The sequence below is a fragment of the Mchenga conophoros genome, linkage group LG4 (genome assembly GCF_057382185.1).
Source record: "Mchenga conophoros isolate Kocher_MC1m ecotype Shallow Benthic linkage group LG4, M_conophoros_male_GT1.1, whole genome shotgun sequence".
Classification (NCBI taxonomy): Eukaryota; Metazoa; Chordata; class Actinopteri; order Cichliformes; family Cichlidae; genus Mchenga; species Mchenga conophoros.
In genome coordinates, this window is record NC_140529.1 from 48,488 (window position 1) to 63,596 (window position 15,109).

Below are 15,109 nucleotides of genomic sequence, written 5' to 3' on the forward strand. Positions count from 1 at the left end.
CATACACAGTCAGGGTGCTCTGGAAAAGAACTGGAGGTTGTAAAACAAACAAAAAAAACCAGTTGATCCCGTTCAAGCAACCATAGACAACTTTGACATCTTTAAAAAAAAAAACCTGATATAGAACATGGAACTGTAAACAGCATAAAGAACACTTCACAGAAAAACACTTCATTGTGGAGCCTGGTATTACATGACGATAACATGACAGCTTTGGGGAGAGAACACGATTGCTGTGTTGTCATATATATATAACACTAAGGACAAAGAAAAACAGTTTAAATGGTAAATTGACCGTTTTTTATGCGTAACATTTACATTTAACCCTTATCTTCATGCCGATATTGCATGCAAATGAGCAACATTTCATCTTTTAAATACAATGCTACAAGCCTGGTAATCTGAGGGTAGGAGTCAAATCTTTACTTTGCATGCACGCACACACACACACACACACACACACACACACACACACACACACACACACACACACAAACAAAACTGGGTAACAGCCAGGAATCTTGTGGTGTGGGTTTAGGGTGAAGGCTAGACTGGAGAAAAGAGCCAGGGTGCTCAGAATTACTGTAACAGAAGAAACAGGAGTCAAGGGGTGTTCTAGACACTGATCCAGGGTGAAACAGACAAATTGTGAACAGTCCGGGTTAGCAGTGAGTCAAGATTGGAGATCTGAGCTGTTCCAGTGAGTTGGGCAGGGAGGCAGGCAGGAGCATGAGCAGTGAAGCTGCCGAGCAGACCAGTGACTGAACAGAGATTTGGTTATTGGAAGTTAGAAGCTGGAGATCCAATGAACTGGAAGAAAACAGCACTTACCCTGACCATGACAATTTGTATGCACAGAAAGATTTTTGAAAGACAAAAAGCTACAACTGAATAAATTGTGTATAAATGTATTGGATGTACACATTTGTAAAATAGCTGTACATGTAGTCATATTGCTTCAAATTTGTTTGTGGATTGGCGCATGCATTTGTTAGTACTCAAAAGTTACACGGGAGGACGGTAAGTGACGGAAGTGACGAGTAAGGTAAGCGACCCATGTTGTAGGTGACGTCAGACGCCGGAGAATTGGCGGAAAAAAAAAAAGCAAATGGTAGCTTAGAGTTTAACAAAGGTTTTTCAAGCTTCAATATTACCAAATATACTAATCGATTGTCATATAACTAACAACATCTGTTCTATCATCTCTAACACCCTGGAGGACAACGGGGAGAGTTTAGACGCTCTCCAAGATTACATCGACCGCTGTTTTCAAGATTTAGTCATGAAGAAGGCCCAGAGTACATCCTCCCCGACCAAAATTGAGACGCCGTCATCGAAGAGATCTCGCCCGGCAGAATCCCCCGGTACAACATCGCCTGCCGGCAAAGACATCGCAGACATCCTGGAGTCAATCGACAAGCGATTGTCCAGTTTCGATGCGAGGCTGGCCCTGGTGGAGATCTTACACCGGGAATTTAAATCTCTGAGAGAATCCCTGGAATTCAGCCAGCAGCAGGTGGAAACGCTTGCCGCTGAAAATACCACGCTACGGGAGTCGGTCAAATCTCTCACCGATAACGTGATCCAGCTAAACATTGAAAATAAAAAAATAAAAGAGTCCGTTATCGATCTACAAGCCCGTAGCATGAGAGATAATCTTGTGTTCTCTGGTATTCCAGAATCTACCGGAGAGGATGCGGAGGCAACGGTGAAAAGCTTCATCAAAATCCACCTGAAGCTGCCGGAGGACACCGTAAAGAACATCGACTTCGATAGAGTACATCGCTTGGGGGGCGTTCGGTCGCGGACTGGGAGACCACGGCCTATCGTGGCCAAATTCAGCCAATTCAAACAAAAGGAACAGGTGAAGAGTCGCGGCAGAGAGCTGAAAGGAACGGACTTCAGCGTGAACGACCAGTTCCCCAAAGAGATCCTGGAACGACGCAAGGTCCTGTTCCCAGTTTGACGTAGCTTTATCCAGAAAGGCTCCCGTGCTGTCATCGCTGTGGACCGGCTCTACGTGGACGGACAGCTGTACCGCGACCCCGGCACCACACCGTGGTTATACTGACTGCACTCCAGATAAGAACCCGCTACACTCTTTTCTTATTCATTCACACTCTCTCATTTAACATGAGTTTAACCTAGTAATATCAATATGATGTCATAGCAGATATAACACCGTCACCCTCCGTCATTGCTTTAATTGGAATGTTTCCGTTTCGTTTCTTTTTTTTTTGTTGTTGCTCACAGTTCATGTGGTTTCTTTCTTTTTCTTGTCTTTCACTGCTGTAATCACCCACTTCCCCACTCACCTACAAACAACACCCTCTATTTCTCCATATTTTCACACCACGATCACGCAAACACATCCGCTCAACGGCAGCACATTCACAACAGCCTCACAGCACGCACAGACTTGCAGGACACATAAACCAGCCACGCTTGTTCATATTAGTGAATATTCACACATAGTCAGACTTATGGAGCCTCTCACCACACTTTTTTTTTCTCTCTCTCTTTCTATTTACAAACAAGTGATGTTTCCACACTCTCTCCACCTGTCTAAACGAAACACCCAGCGTACATCATTAGACATACACACACAATTATGGGCATTCTGAGGCTTGTCACATGGAATATAAATGGAGCTGGCACCAGAGGAAAGAGGTTAAAGATATTTAACCAGCTTAAAAAACTACAGGCAGATGTTGTTTTATTACAAGAAACTCACAGACCTGTCACAGGTTTAAACAAACTTAAAACACCTGAGTTTCCTAACGTGTTTGCAGCCTGTTATAATTCTAGACAACGGGGAGTAGCAATTTTAATACATAAAAATGTTAATTTTACAGTACTCGATACAGTTATAGATCCAGAGGGTAGATTTCTAATTATTAAACTATCAATATTGAACAAAAAACTATGTATTGTAAGTATATATGGTCCAAATGTTGATGAACCCTCATTCTTCCACGGATTTTTTAGTGCACTCTCTGAACACCTCGATTGCGCACTCATTCTTGGCGGTGACCTCAACCTTGGACTAAATGAAGAAATGGATAGGCTCAACACAGCAGGAACTCAGCGCAATTGGCAGTCCACAAATATAATCAAACAGTATATGAGCGACTTTGGCCTTCGCGATGCATGGCGCTCTCTTCACCCCAACAGTAAGGAATATACTTTTTTCTCGCATGTTCATCACTCCTATTCTCGTCTGGATTATTTTTGGGTCAGCAGCTCACTGCTGAGTGACATTTCAGACACTGAGATTCATCCTATAGCTGTCAGTGATCATGCTCCTGTATCTTTAAAACTAATGCACAAGAATAATACTACGCAAAGTAAAAACTGGAGATTTAATACATCACTGCTTAAAGATGAAGACTTTATTAAATATTTTAAAAAGGAACAGAATTGATCCCATTTGACAGACTAGTTGCACAATATGGGATCAACAAGAAAATTTTTTTAGAATATCAACAAATTAAATCCATAATAAAATGTTGTCAGTCAAGTTGAGTTACAAATACCACCAAGTGCGGCACATTTCCTTACTCTTAAATCCCCCAAATTATTATCTAAAATATACAGAACACTTTCTAAATTAGATGAATCAATATCCCTTCCTATTGCAAAGTGGGAAGCAGATTTATCAGTCAGTTTAGACCAAAACTTCTGGTCTCAGGTATGCTTAAAAACTTTTAAATTGATTAAAAATCCCAGTCTGCAATTAATACAATACAAAATACTACATAGAGTGCACTATACAGGTCATCGGATGTTCAAGATGGGCTTTACATCTTCCAACAACTGCTCACACTGTCAAAACAATACACCAGACAATTACATTCACGCTCTTTGGTTCTGTCCACCAGTGCAGAAGTTTTGGCACGAGATATGTGAAGACTTATCAAAGTGTCTGAAATGTAACATTCCAACTTCCCCCTTAGTGTGTTTGTTGGGCAGCTTAGATAATGTCATTTCAGAAAAGAATGTAGCCTATATGGTTTTCACTGCCCTATGCATAGCCAAGAAAACAGTCCTCATGAACTGGAAAAATAAAAACAATCTTAATTCTAACCAATATAGAAATTATCTATTAGATTACATTAGTTTTGATACAGCCTCTGCCACCACATCAGATCAATTGCTCTGGGCTCCTTTGATCGGCTCCATCACCTAGTGGGGGTGGGGGGTCATAGTTTGGTCCCGCCTTCAATGTTGTGATTGGTGTGGGGGCAGGGACAGGCTTAGGGCGTCGGGGGGTTCCCCGGAGGCATCTTCCTTGGGGGGCTCAACCCGGGGTAGCGGTCATGTCCGGTTGGGGGCCTTTTTCTGACCATTTCCTCGTGGCTGCGTGCAGCGGGGCTAGGGGAGGGTCTGTGGTGATGGACGTGGGTTACTGACCTGGTAGCCTGGCTGGGCCTCGGGGCCTTGGGTCCTGGTTTGTGTGTTGCCGGGGTTGTGGGTGGGTGGGTGCATGGGAGCCCATCCCTGGCGCAGGGTGCCGCCGGCGTGTCGAGTCGCCTGTGGGGCTCTTCAACCGGTGGGGGAGATTGTTACACCTTGCAGGAGCTTTCTTCCCCTCAGGAACTCTCTGCAGTAGGGGGAGATACAGGAGAGGTGGAGGAAGATCTCAGCCTGGGCGTCTATTGTCTCATGTAGTCTGGAAGACGAGTGGATGGTGGGGTGGGTGCAGTTTTCTCTGTGGTGGGGTTGGGTGGACTGTCCCGGGCTCTGTGGGGCCGGGGGGCGCTGCTGCGCTGGGCCCCGGTCTGGATGGGCCTGGGCCCCCCTTTCCCTGGCGGGTCGCGGAGTGTGGGAGTGCCTACTGGGGTCAGCGGGGGAGCTGGCCCCAGGGAGGGGTCACCTGCCCCTCCCTTCCTTCCCTCCCCATCTCCAGCTGCCTCCCTCCTCCTGCTCCACCACAACCACCCACACATGCAGGGCCTTGGAGTAGGGGTATGTCACCAGGATGCAGAGGAGGCTACCCCCCCCTCTGTCCCCTTCTGGCTGCCTCTGCCTCAATTTTATCCCACAACTTAGACATTCACATTACTCACACCCTCATTACACATACATATAGGATCTTGGGGGTGGGCACGATACACGGAGTCCAAGTTACCATCAGGGTGTACGCCTCACCCCTGGCGTCGTTGCCCACCTCTCAATTTTAAATACATGTAGACATTGAGGGCCAGCAGGAGGGACTATGCGCTTACCTGCTGCTCTCTGGCAGGTAGCTCTATGCCCTCCTGGGTTTTAATTGCACCTTAGAACACACATGCATCAACACTACAATGAGCGGGTGGAGGGAGGTTTGGAGTCTTCTCTCACCCCCATTCTCTGCGGCCTACTGGAGCGGGGGGGCTAGGAGGAGTGGGCCATCCGACTGCGGTCTGGAGTGTGGAGCCTTCCTGCTGCTGCGGAGTCGGGGCGGTCTGCCTCTCCCCACCGCAGGGAAAAGGGTAACACCACCTGGGTCTGGGTGCAGTTCCCCCCTCCAGGGGCGGGGGTACCTAGACCCGGTTAGTAGAGTACGCTTGGGGAGTGTGATCGTGTATACAGCGTCCCTTTATGTCTGTCTCCACGTCGGTTGAGTGTGAAGTACATATGAGAGCATGAGGGTGGGAATGGATGTTTGTGTCTGTGTGTGCCTGTATGTCTGTGTCTATATGTCAGGTTGGGTATCAGACGCCACCTCTCTGGGGACATCTCGGGCCCTCCAAGGTTTGGAGGCCTATCTCCACCCACCACCACTTCCCCTGCCGGTGGCGGACTCCCTCAGGTATCGGTGCGTTGGTGGTTCTTTGTATCTGGGGGTGGGTGTCCGGGTACACACCGGCTCACTCCTTGGCGGCCGCTTATTGGGGCTCGCTCGGGCCACTTTGGAGGTGGGGTGCCCCCGGCCTCTCGGCCTGGGGCTCGGTCACTCAGGCACAGCTGGCTGCCGGCGGAGCTCACGGGCGCGTCACTGCAACTCCCCCTGGCTTCTGCTCCGCGGCTGCTGAATGAGCTCTCATCTGGGACTCTCCTTAGCTCTTACTGGGACAGTGGCGCGGCTGCCCCTCTGTGGGTCTTCCTTGGTCTCTTGTGTTCTGGGTGCCTCTGGATGTCTGGAGTTTTGATCTCCTCCATACCTGCTTGATACCATAGAGGACAGGGCTGTGGCTCCCCACACTCTCTAGCAGATCATTACATGGAGAAACCTTTGGAATGCAAGCATGCTGATCCACACAGGTATGCACACAGGTGTACACACGGGTATTCACAGATGCGGACTACAGCTTTCTTGGCTGCTGCCTCAAAGCACACTGTGCGCTGTCTATCTTGCGTGCTGCACAATATCATTTACTATTTAGTAACTATTGATATCTATGACTAGCTAGTTTATTGTGATGGTGCTTTTTTATTATTATTATTATTATGTTGCTCTTTGTTGTTTGCTGTCTCCCCTGTTTTTTTTGTTTTTCTTTCTCTCCATACAGGTGACCCAGGAGTTTTTTTTTTTTTTTTTTCCTCTCTTCCCCCCCTTCTCACCGTCTCTTCTCCCCTTTGGTTTTCTTTCTTCCTCTCCCCCTCTTTCTTTCATTCTTTCCCCCTGTCCTATTAAAAAAAAAAAAGGATGACAAAGGATGAACTGAAGCTCCGCCATCACGTGATGTCACATGCTGCTGTTTCTGATGTCACTTCCAAAAAAAAAAAAAAAAAAAAAAAAAAGTTACACACAAATTTACGGTACACGTTTGCAAAGATTATTTTAAGCTTATGGATCATATGGTATGCATTCATAGCCATTTTGGGTGTAAATATCTCTCCATAGTAATGTAGCATGGGGGACATGCAGGCTCAGCAAACACATGGATGTGGGGTACATGTAGCCGCTGCACAGTGGAGTCTGGGTGGGAAGCCAACTGTGTTGGTGTGAAATGTAGGATACATCTGGGCACCGCAGTGTGTGACCCAGGCAAGGATGCTGTGGGCAGATCAGTTTTGGTTGTAGACTATGGGCTCAAATTGTACAGGTAGAGCTGCTCCAAAAACCCACAGAGCCTAGCAGCCAGCGCAAGAAATTCTGGATCCTTTGCTTTTAGTTAGCAGTTAGCATTAGCAGCATATCCTGCGTCCGCACTGTGACTCACAGCAATGGTCCCGGGTCAGCCCTGACTTTGTGTTAAACTAATCCTAAAGTAATAATGGTATTTCTAACCACTGATATACCACAACTTTATCCTTTCAACAGCTGCTGAAAGTTATTGGGACCTAACTGCTATCGGATATTTATATAGAGATCCTCCAGCTTCAAACTGTATTACCCTTCAAGGACCTGCAGTTCAAAAAAGCGCCCTGCCGACAGCCAAACCCATCTGTTCTCTGATTGGATTGTTAAATTTGTGATTGACATGACATTGACCAATCAGATGAAAGAAAGAAAAATAGGGTCAAAATTCGTCATTGTAACTTGCAGTTTCACACGTTTTTTTTGGGCTAAGTCCACACACAAATCTTTTTTACACACACAAATTCTTTTCACACATACAAATCTTTTTTACACATACAAATCCTTTACAAGTACAAAAGTGATTTACAAGTACAAAATATTTATGACCACAATTTGAGCCCATAGTAGACAACTCCAGAGGAGAAAATCACGTCCTGTTTAAGGAGCCAGCTCAGACTTATAATAATAATAATTCACAAACCAAAAGCTCAGTCTTGATGACCTGCTCTGACATTGGAAGGAAAGAAGGTGATGCGTGGGTTTGCTCACTGTGGAAACAGAGTTAGGCTTTGTTTTTGGTTTCCCCCCCATTTCCTCCCTGTTGACATTCTGAGCTGGAGCTTCTGCTTCAACCTGTGGTGGAGTTCCTGGCAGCTCATTCCTTCCTGCACCTGTTCTTAATGAAGGAACCCATATTTGAGGGGCCGACAGGAGCCACAGTCCTCTGCCAGATAATCCTCTCTGCTATGTCAACAGTTAACCCTGTCTTGTTTTTGTTTAACCTTAGTATATTATTGCCATTTACCCAGATTTTCTGCTTTCCACACAGGAACTTGTCTGAATTTACTGTTGGAAATTGGTTTGCTTAAACCTCATGTCACCTGTGCACTGTGGATGCTGCTGGGACCATTCCCTTTAGCCTGCTAGCTGAAACCTGTAAAGAAGGAAATCACCAGCTAACCACCTCCCTGCCCACTCTCTCTCTCTCTCTCTCTCTGTTCCATTCCAGGATCCGTGGACCGACCACGGCTGGACCCGTAAACCTTGCAAATTCTCTCTCATTTTTTAACAAATAAATCAGGTTTATGGTCAAGTAGAGGTGGCGCGTTTGCAGTCTGCTCCAGTCCGGGGATTGCCTGTCTGTCTGTAGTGAGCTCTGTTTTCAGAGTGACGCGGTTTGTAAAGAATGTGGTTCAACAGTTTGTGGAAAAACTCTTGCTTGTGCCTTTAGTGAAACTCAATCAGACAAAAGTGGTGCAGTTTCTAGACGTGGTTTTCACATCTTTATTGATGCACCAGACAGATAATATATTTACGAAACATTTGGTGGTAAATGTGGTAGGCTGTTCTGAAAAACAGGATCCATTGTGGTTGCAGTATCATTCGCATGGTTCAAATGTGCTGCATGCAGATGAAACAGAAAATGTCAGTGAAATGTGTTTCTCCCTTTTAATTCATTTTTCCTCATGGGTGAACATTAAAGAAATCATATGTTACATTCATATGTGAATCCAGGAACTTGCTGTTTATGTAATATTGTGAGGATTATTAATGTCTGATAACAAACAAAGTGTTTTATGAAGTTACTTTTATTTTCATGCAATACAATGTGATTTTTATGAGATATTCAGAATCTTTGATGCAGTTGTTGACATATATTATAAGCACATAAGCTGATAAAATCAGATATACCAGTGTTAAGCTAGTGCTGTATCAACAGTCTGATGAGGATCCCACCCCGATCAGACTGTTTTTCGTTAACTACACCCCCTCAGTCACTGTACACAAGTGTCCAGCCCCTGAACTCTTAAGAGGTTTTTTCAAAACTCAGGCTGTTTGATTTCGTGGCTCCTTAATGTCTTGGATATTTATGCTGAATAAATGAGATAAGAGTGAAACTTTAGAAGGAAGAAATGGTAAGACATGGATCATTTCTATACTGTAGCCAGTGGTTAAATATCATAGTTTTGTTCATTCTGTTACCATTAACACAACAATAAAATTTCAATGACATATGACATAAATATACATAAATAAATGTAAATGTGAATTCAGTTAATTATGATATTAATTATAATGTTAATTTATTTTCATCTCTTATATGACTACTCCTGATTTCTGTCCAAAGAAATAAAAAGTATATAAATAAGAGTTTTGTTGTAGATATCATCCACGTGAAAGTTAACACTAAAAGAAAAAGGGAAACATTTGTGCAGACAAGGGCAGATGATTATATATTATATTTAGTTTGATTAATATTTTCTTCAGTGCCACATGCCAACATAATGGAGCAGTTTCCAGGGGGGTTATGACCCCCCCAATAATCAGACCCAACCAATATAACCCCCCCAGTAAAATTATGAATTATCTTGCATAAATAGGCTGTTGATTTTCTTTACTCGTTTCAGCTATTACCAGCAAAACAGTTGCATGTTTAATCATCTGGCAATTTAAAAAGATTTATTTATTTATTTAGACAGAGATCTTGACCCCACCAATGTTCAGCACAAAGTTACGTGCCTTTTAGTGAAACTATATAAATTTGATACATCAAAGGCAAAAGACAAAGTGTAGTCATTTTGTTGCGCTGTGAATATTTTTTATATAAATGTAAGGGGAGTTAAAATGTCAGGATTTTTAGATGTTCGAACATTGTCTCAGATTTCAGTGTGTGAAAAAATGCTTTTCAAGTTGGTTGATGCACCATTTTTTAAGAATATGTGTATTAAGTATTGATATATGAAGCAATCACTCTTGTGTCCAAATTTATTACTGCAAAATTTTTATGTAAATGCATTGGGTATGCCAGATATTGACTCTCCCTATACCAGATGCTGACTTTGCATCTTTAGTACTAAAATAAATAAAAATAATCTGCCACCTGACAGCTGTTGGGGGCAGGAGCATTAGAACTGCAATCTTTGCCCTTAGGTCCTTTGCTAGCAAACTGTCTACAACGTGAGTTTGTGTGTGTGTATGTCCGCAGATGTCATTGAGTAGCACAAGGCTCCAGCTGGTGGCTGTTACTCTGATCATCCTGATGGTTTTCTATGTCATATATTTCTCTAACGTTAATGAAAATCTGTTCAAGTTTTCCAGCGCAACAAAACTAAGGTAATAATTTGTATGTGTGTGTGTGTGTGTGTGTAAATCCCTCCTCTTGTATATTTGGCAGTGTTTGAAAGTGTTTTCATTAAATTGCCTTTAACACACACCACACGCACATGTAGAGTGCTTTGTATGACCACTTTGTGTGTTTTTGTTGCTGACCAGAGGTGAAACTGCATTTTATTTGAGGAAAGTTGGTATACTTCTATCCAGATGAAGCAACAGTCTTGTTACCCTTAATGCATCATTAAAATACTTTTTAGACTAGTCTCCCAAATTCCCATAAAATCTGAACTACTTGATTTAAATGACAATGTGATATAGAAGAGAATTTTGACCCTTTAGGAGTTCTGTATTTCCTTTGTTCTTCAGGTCAGTTTCTCCTAGGAACTTTTCATTGGCTCATCAATGTACCTGCCCTAAAGGCTCAGAACTTCTTAAAGATTATATAGCCAAGGATCAATACGAAGAGCTTGTTAAACGGCGAGCTAAGGACCTCCAACAGTACAAAACCAGGAAGAGGGTGGATGAATGAATGTTGTGTACTTTAACAGTAATGCAATGGCATTTGTAACTGAACATAATCAATTGGTATCTTTGTAAACTGTAATTAATGTAGACACATTTGGCATTAAATATTACGCTTTGGGAGTGAGAATGTGTTGCACTTCAACAGCAGAGTTGCTTCGCTTGGTGCCGTCGTGCAGTCTGTCAGCGTTAATCAGAATCAGAATCAGAATGGGGTTTATTGCCAAATATTGAGCAGGTTTACAACATTAGGAAATTGCTGCGGTGCTTCAGTGCAAACATAGTGTCATAAATAGCACTTAAATAGACATGGAAAAAAATAAAAGTAGGGATAAGAATTAATGCTGACAGCACTAGTAAAAAGGTGATACCTGTTTCTATATCTACCCACATTTCATCTCTTCATCAGGATGGTGTCTGCTGAACTATCCAGACTGCTGTTTGCTTCGCCTAACTCTCCTCTGCAGTATCCTATTCAAGGTTATATAGTACAGCCTTTGACCTCTACTCTCATACCAGGTATGCCAAGCCTAATACAGTGGGGCAAAAAAGTATTTAGTCAGCCACCGATTGTGCAAGTTCCCCCACTTAAAATGATGACAGAGGTCAGTAATTTGCACCAGAGGTACACGTCAACTGTGAGAGACAGAATGTGAAAAAAAAAAAATCCATGAATCCACATGGTAGGATTTGTAAAGAATTTATTCGTAAATCAGGGTGGAAAATAAGTATTTGGTCAATAACAAAAATACAACTCAATACTTTGTAACATAACCTTTGTTGGCAATAACAGAGGTCAAACGTTTACTATAGGTCTTTACCAGGTTTGCACACACAGTAGCTGGTATTTTGGCCCATTCCTCCATGCAGATCTTCTCGAGAGCAGTGATGTTTTGGGGCTGTCGCCGAGCAACACGGACTTTCAACTCCCGCCACAGATTTTCTATGGGGTTGAGGTCTGGAGACTGGCTAGGCCACTCCAGGACTTTCAAATGCTTCTTACGGAGCCACTCCTTTGTTGCCCGGGCGGTGTGTTTTGGATCATTGTCATGTTGGAAGACCCAGCCTCGTTTCATCTTCAAAGTTCTCACTGATGGAAGGAGGTTTTGGCTCAAAATCTCACGATACATGGCCCCATTCATTCTGTCCTTAACACGGATCAGTCGTCCTGTCCCCTTGGCAGAAAAACAGCCCCATAGCATGATGTTTCCACCCCCATGCTTCACAGTAGGTATGGTGTTCTTGGGATGCAACTCAGTATTCTTCTTCCTCCAAACACGATGAGTTGAGTTTATACCAAAAAGTTCTACTTTGGTTTCATCTGACCACATGACATTCTCCCAATCCTCTGCTGTATCATCCATGTGCTCTCTGGCAAACTTCAGACGGGCCTGGACATGCACTGGCTTCAGCAGCGGAACACGTCTGGCACTGCGGGATTTGATTCCCTGCCGTTGTAGTGTGTTACTGATGGTGACCTTTGTTACTTTGGTCCCAGCTCTCTGCAGGTCATTCACCAGGTCCCCCCGTGTGGTTCTGGGATCTTTGCTCACCGTTCTCATGATCATTTTGACCCCACGGGATGAGATCTTGCGTGGAGCCCCAGATCGAGGGAGATTATCAGTGGTCTTGTATGTCTTCCATTTTCTGATGATTGCTCCCACAGTTGATTTTTTCACACCAAGCTGCTTGCCTATTGTAGATTCACTCTTCCTAGTCTGGTGGAGGTCTACAATCCTGTTCCTGGTGTCCTTCGAGAGCTCTTTGGTCTTGGCCATGGCGGAGTTTGGAGTCTGACTGTTTGAGGCTGTGGACAGGTGTCTTTTATACAGCTGATGAGTTCAAACAGGTGCCATTCATACAGGTAACGAGTGGGGGACAGAAAAGCGTCTTACAGAAGACGTTACAGGTCTGTGAGAGCCAGAGATTTTTCTTATTTGAGGTGACCAAATACTTATTTTCCACCCTAATTTACGAATAAATTCTTTACAAATCCTACCATGTGGATTCATGGATTTTTTTTTCACATTCTGTCTCTCACAGTTGAAGTGTACCTCTGGTGCAAATTACTGACCTCTGTCATCATTTTAAGTGGGGGAACTTGCACAATCGGTGGCTGACTAAATACTTTTTTGCCCCACTGTATATGCAACAGACAAGTTTACCAGTGGTCTGTATTGTTGTGTATGTGCTGTATATTCTGTTGTGGAAGTTTTCCATTTAAATAAAGCCTGCAGACGAGCGGTAGCTAACATTCTTTAATCAAAACACACAAAGAACAGACAACCAAGCTTGTGGAGAGCCTACATGACCGCGGGACAGACGGTCAGCAGAGTCTCTCTGAGCCTAACATGGCTCTCAGTTAAATACCTTCTCCAGGAACAAAAGAAAGTACACAGCTGCTTCACACCTTAAGGTTCACACTCCCTTGCTACCTCCCAGAGTCCTCGAAGAGACAAAAGACTCTTCCTGTGGAGTTGTCTGCTTCCCCCAACTTCCTTACTAGACCCCCACCATCTGTCTTACAGTATGGGTGTGGAACATGTTTAAATCTAGTGGCACCAAGGCATCATACAATAAAATAATGTGATTAATACATAAGTAAAAGAAATTCCTATACAATCCCTTTCTAGTTTATTAGAAAAATGGTTAATAAATGTTGATCTGAGACTAAATTTGGTGGTATTTCTCAGATTATTAAGTAAACTTTAATACCTCTGAATTAGAGTCATTAGTGAGTCAAATTAACATGCAATTTCAGGAATTTTCCACGTTTAAAACATAATTAAAAGATAATTAACCAAGAGTGATAATGACCAGCAAACTTATACCTCAGCAAATGAGATGGCAAAATTAAATCTGTATTACAGCCAACATATTCACAGACAAGACAGTTGCATGGGGGTTTTAAGTAATTCATGTTGATCATTTATGCTTCAAAAACGTGTCATGGAGTCTTCCCATAAAAGGACAATGTAAAAGTAATGTCATTTTAATTTCAGGTTTAGGGCTGCATGCAGAAAACAGAAGCAGCTACAAGGTTGGTGTTTCTCCCTCACAGCTAATATGAACTGTACAGGTTGGCTGGTTCATACAAGATGCCTCCTGAACATATACATTTCAAACATTAAGGGCCCTGATTCCCTGATTTTGTGATCAATGTGTGGGGCTGACTTTAATTCAGCTTTAGGATAAATGAAAGAAAAAACACAAACCTCATTTATGGTCTGATGTACAGTATAAACTAGCATCTTTCTTTCCATCTTCAATAGGTATTCCAATGTTACACTGACATAGCATAATTTCATACACAGTTTATTTTTTTTGTAGACGACTGTATAGGATATTCTGGGGTAGGCATGGATATCAATAAAGTATCCATTATTATTATTATTATTATTATTATTATTATTATTATTATTATTATTATTATTATATTCTGAGTGCTTTTTAAATTTATTCAGGCCTTTCTTTTGTAGGTATCTTTAAGTGTGTCTAAAGGCATCCTGACCACAAATATTACACCTGAACAGACAATCATCAAAGGTGAGATTTAGTAAATAAGTGACTATATTGTAGGGGGCATTTTTGTTGGATTGGTTTTTGGACCACACGCCAGATTAGCAGCAAGGGTCAGAACTTTTCAGCCATGTGGAGAAGAAAAACAATCTCTTACAAATATGAAATATAAAACATTTACAGCAGTCTTGTCATGGGCTGGGTCTGGGACCCAGCATTTTCTCTTCATTTTGCATTATTGATATGTACTGTAGAAGACATGCTAAGTTCTTGTTGTTTCTATCATTAGTTTGGATTGAGTTGTTTTGTATTTTGAAATTCTTTAGTCCTTGTTTATCTAGATCCTGTTGTGTCATCACCCCTTATGTTCCAGTCTCAGTGTTGGGAAGGTTACTTTTAAAATGTATTCCATTACAGAATACAGATTACATGCCCCAAAATGTATTCTGTAACGTATTCCGTTACGTTACTCAATGACAGTAACGTATTCTGAATACTTTGGATTACTTAATATATTATCATGCTTTTTACAACAACGTGAATGTACTATTGCTGTGTGATTTATTACTATTACTGAAGGTCCGCGACTCCGAACTGTAGTAAAGGGACCTCTGACTAATACGGCGGGGTCCCTGTCGGCTCGTAGCCGAAAAATAGCTTTACTTTGTTGTGTGGGTCAACTTTTCTTGCGAGAGACAGAGAGAGGCGTTGAAAGGCTGCTCCAAC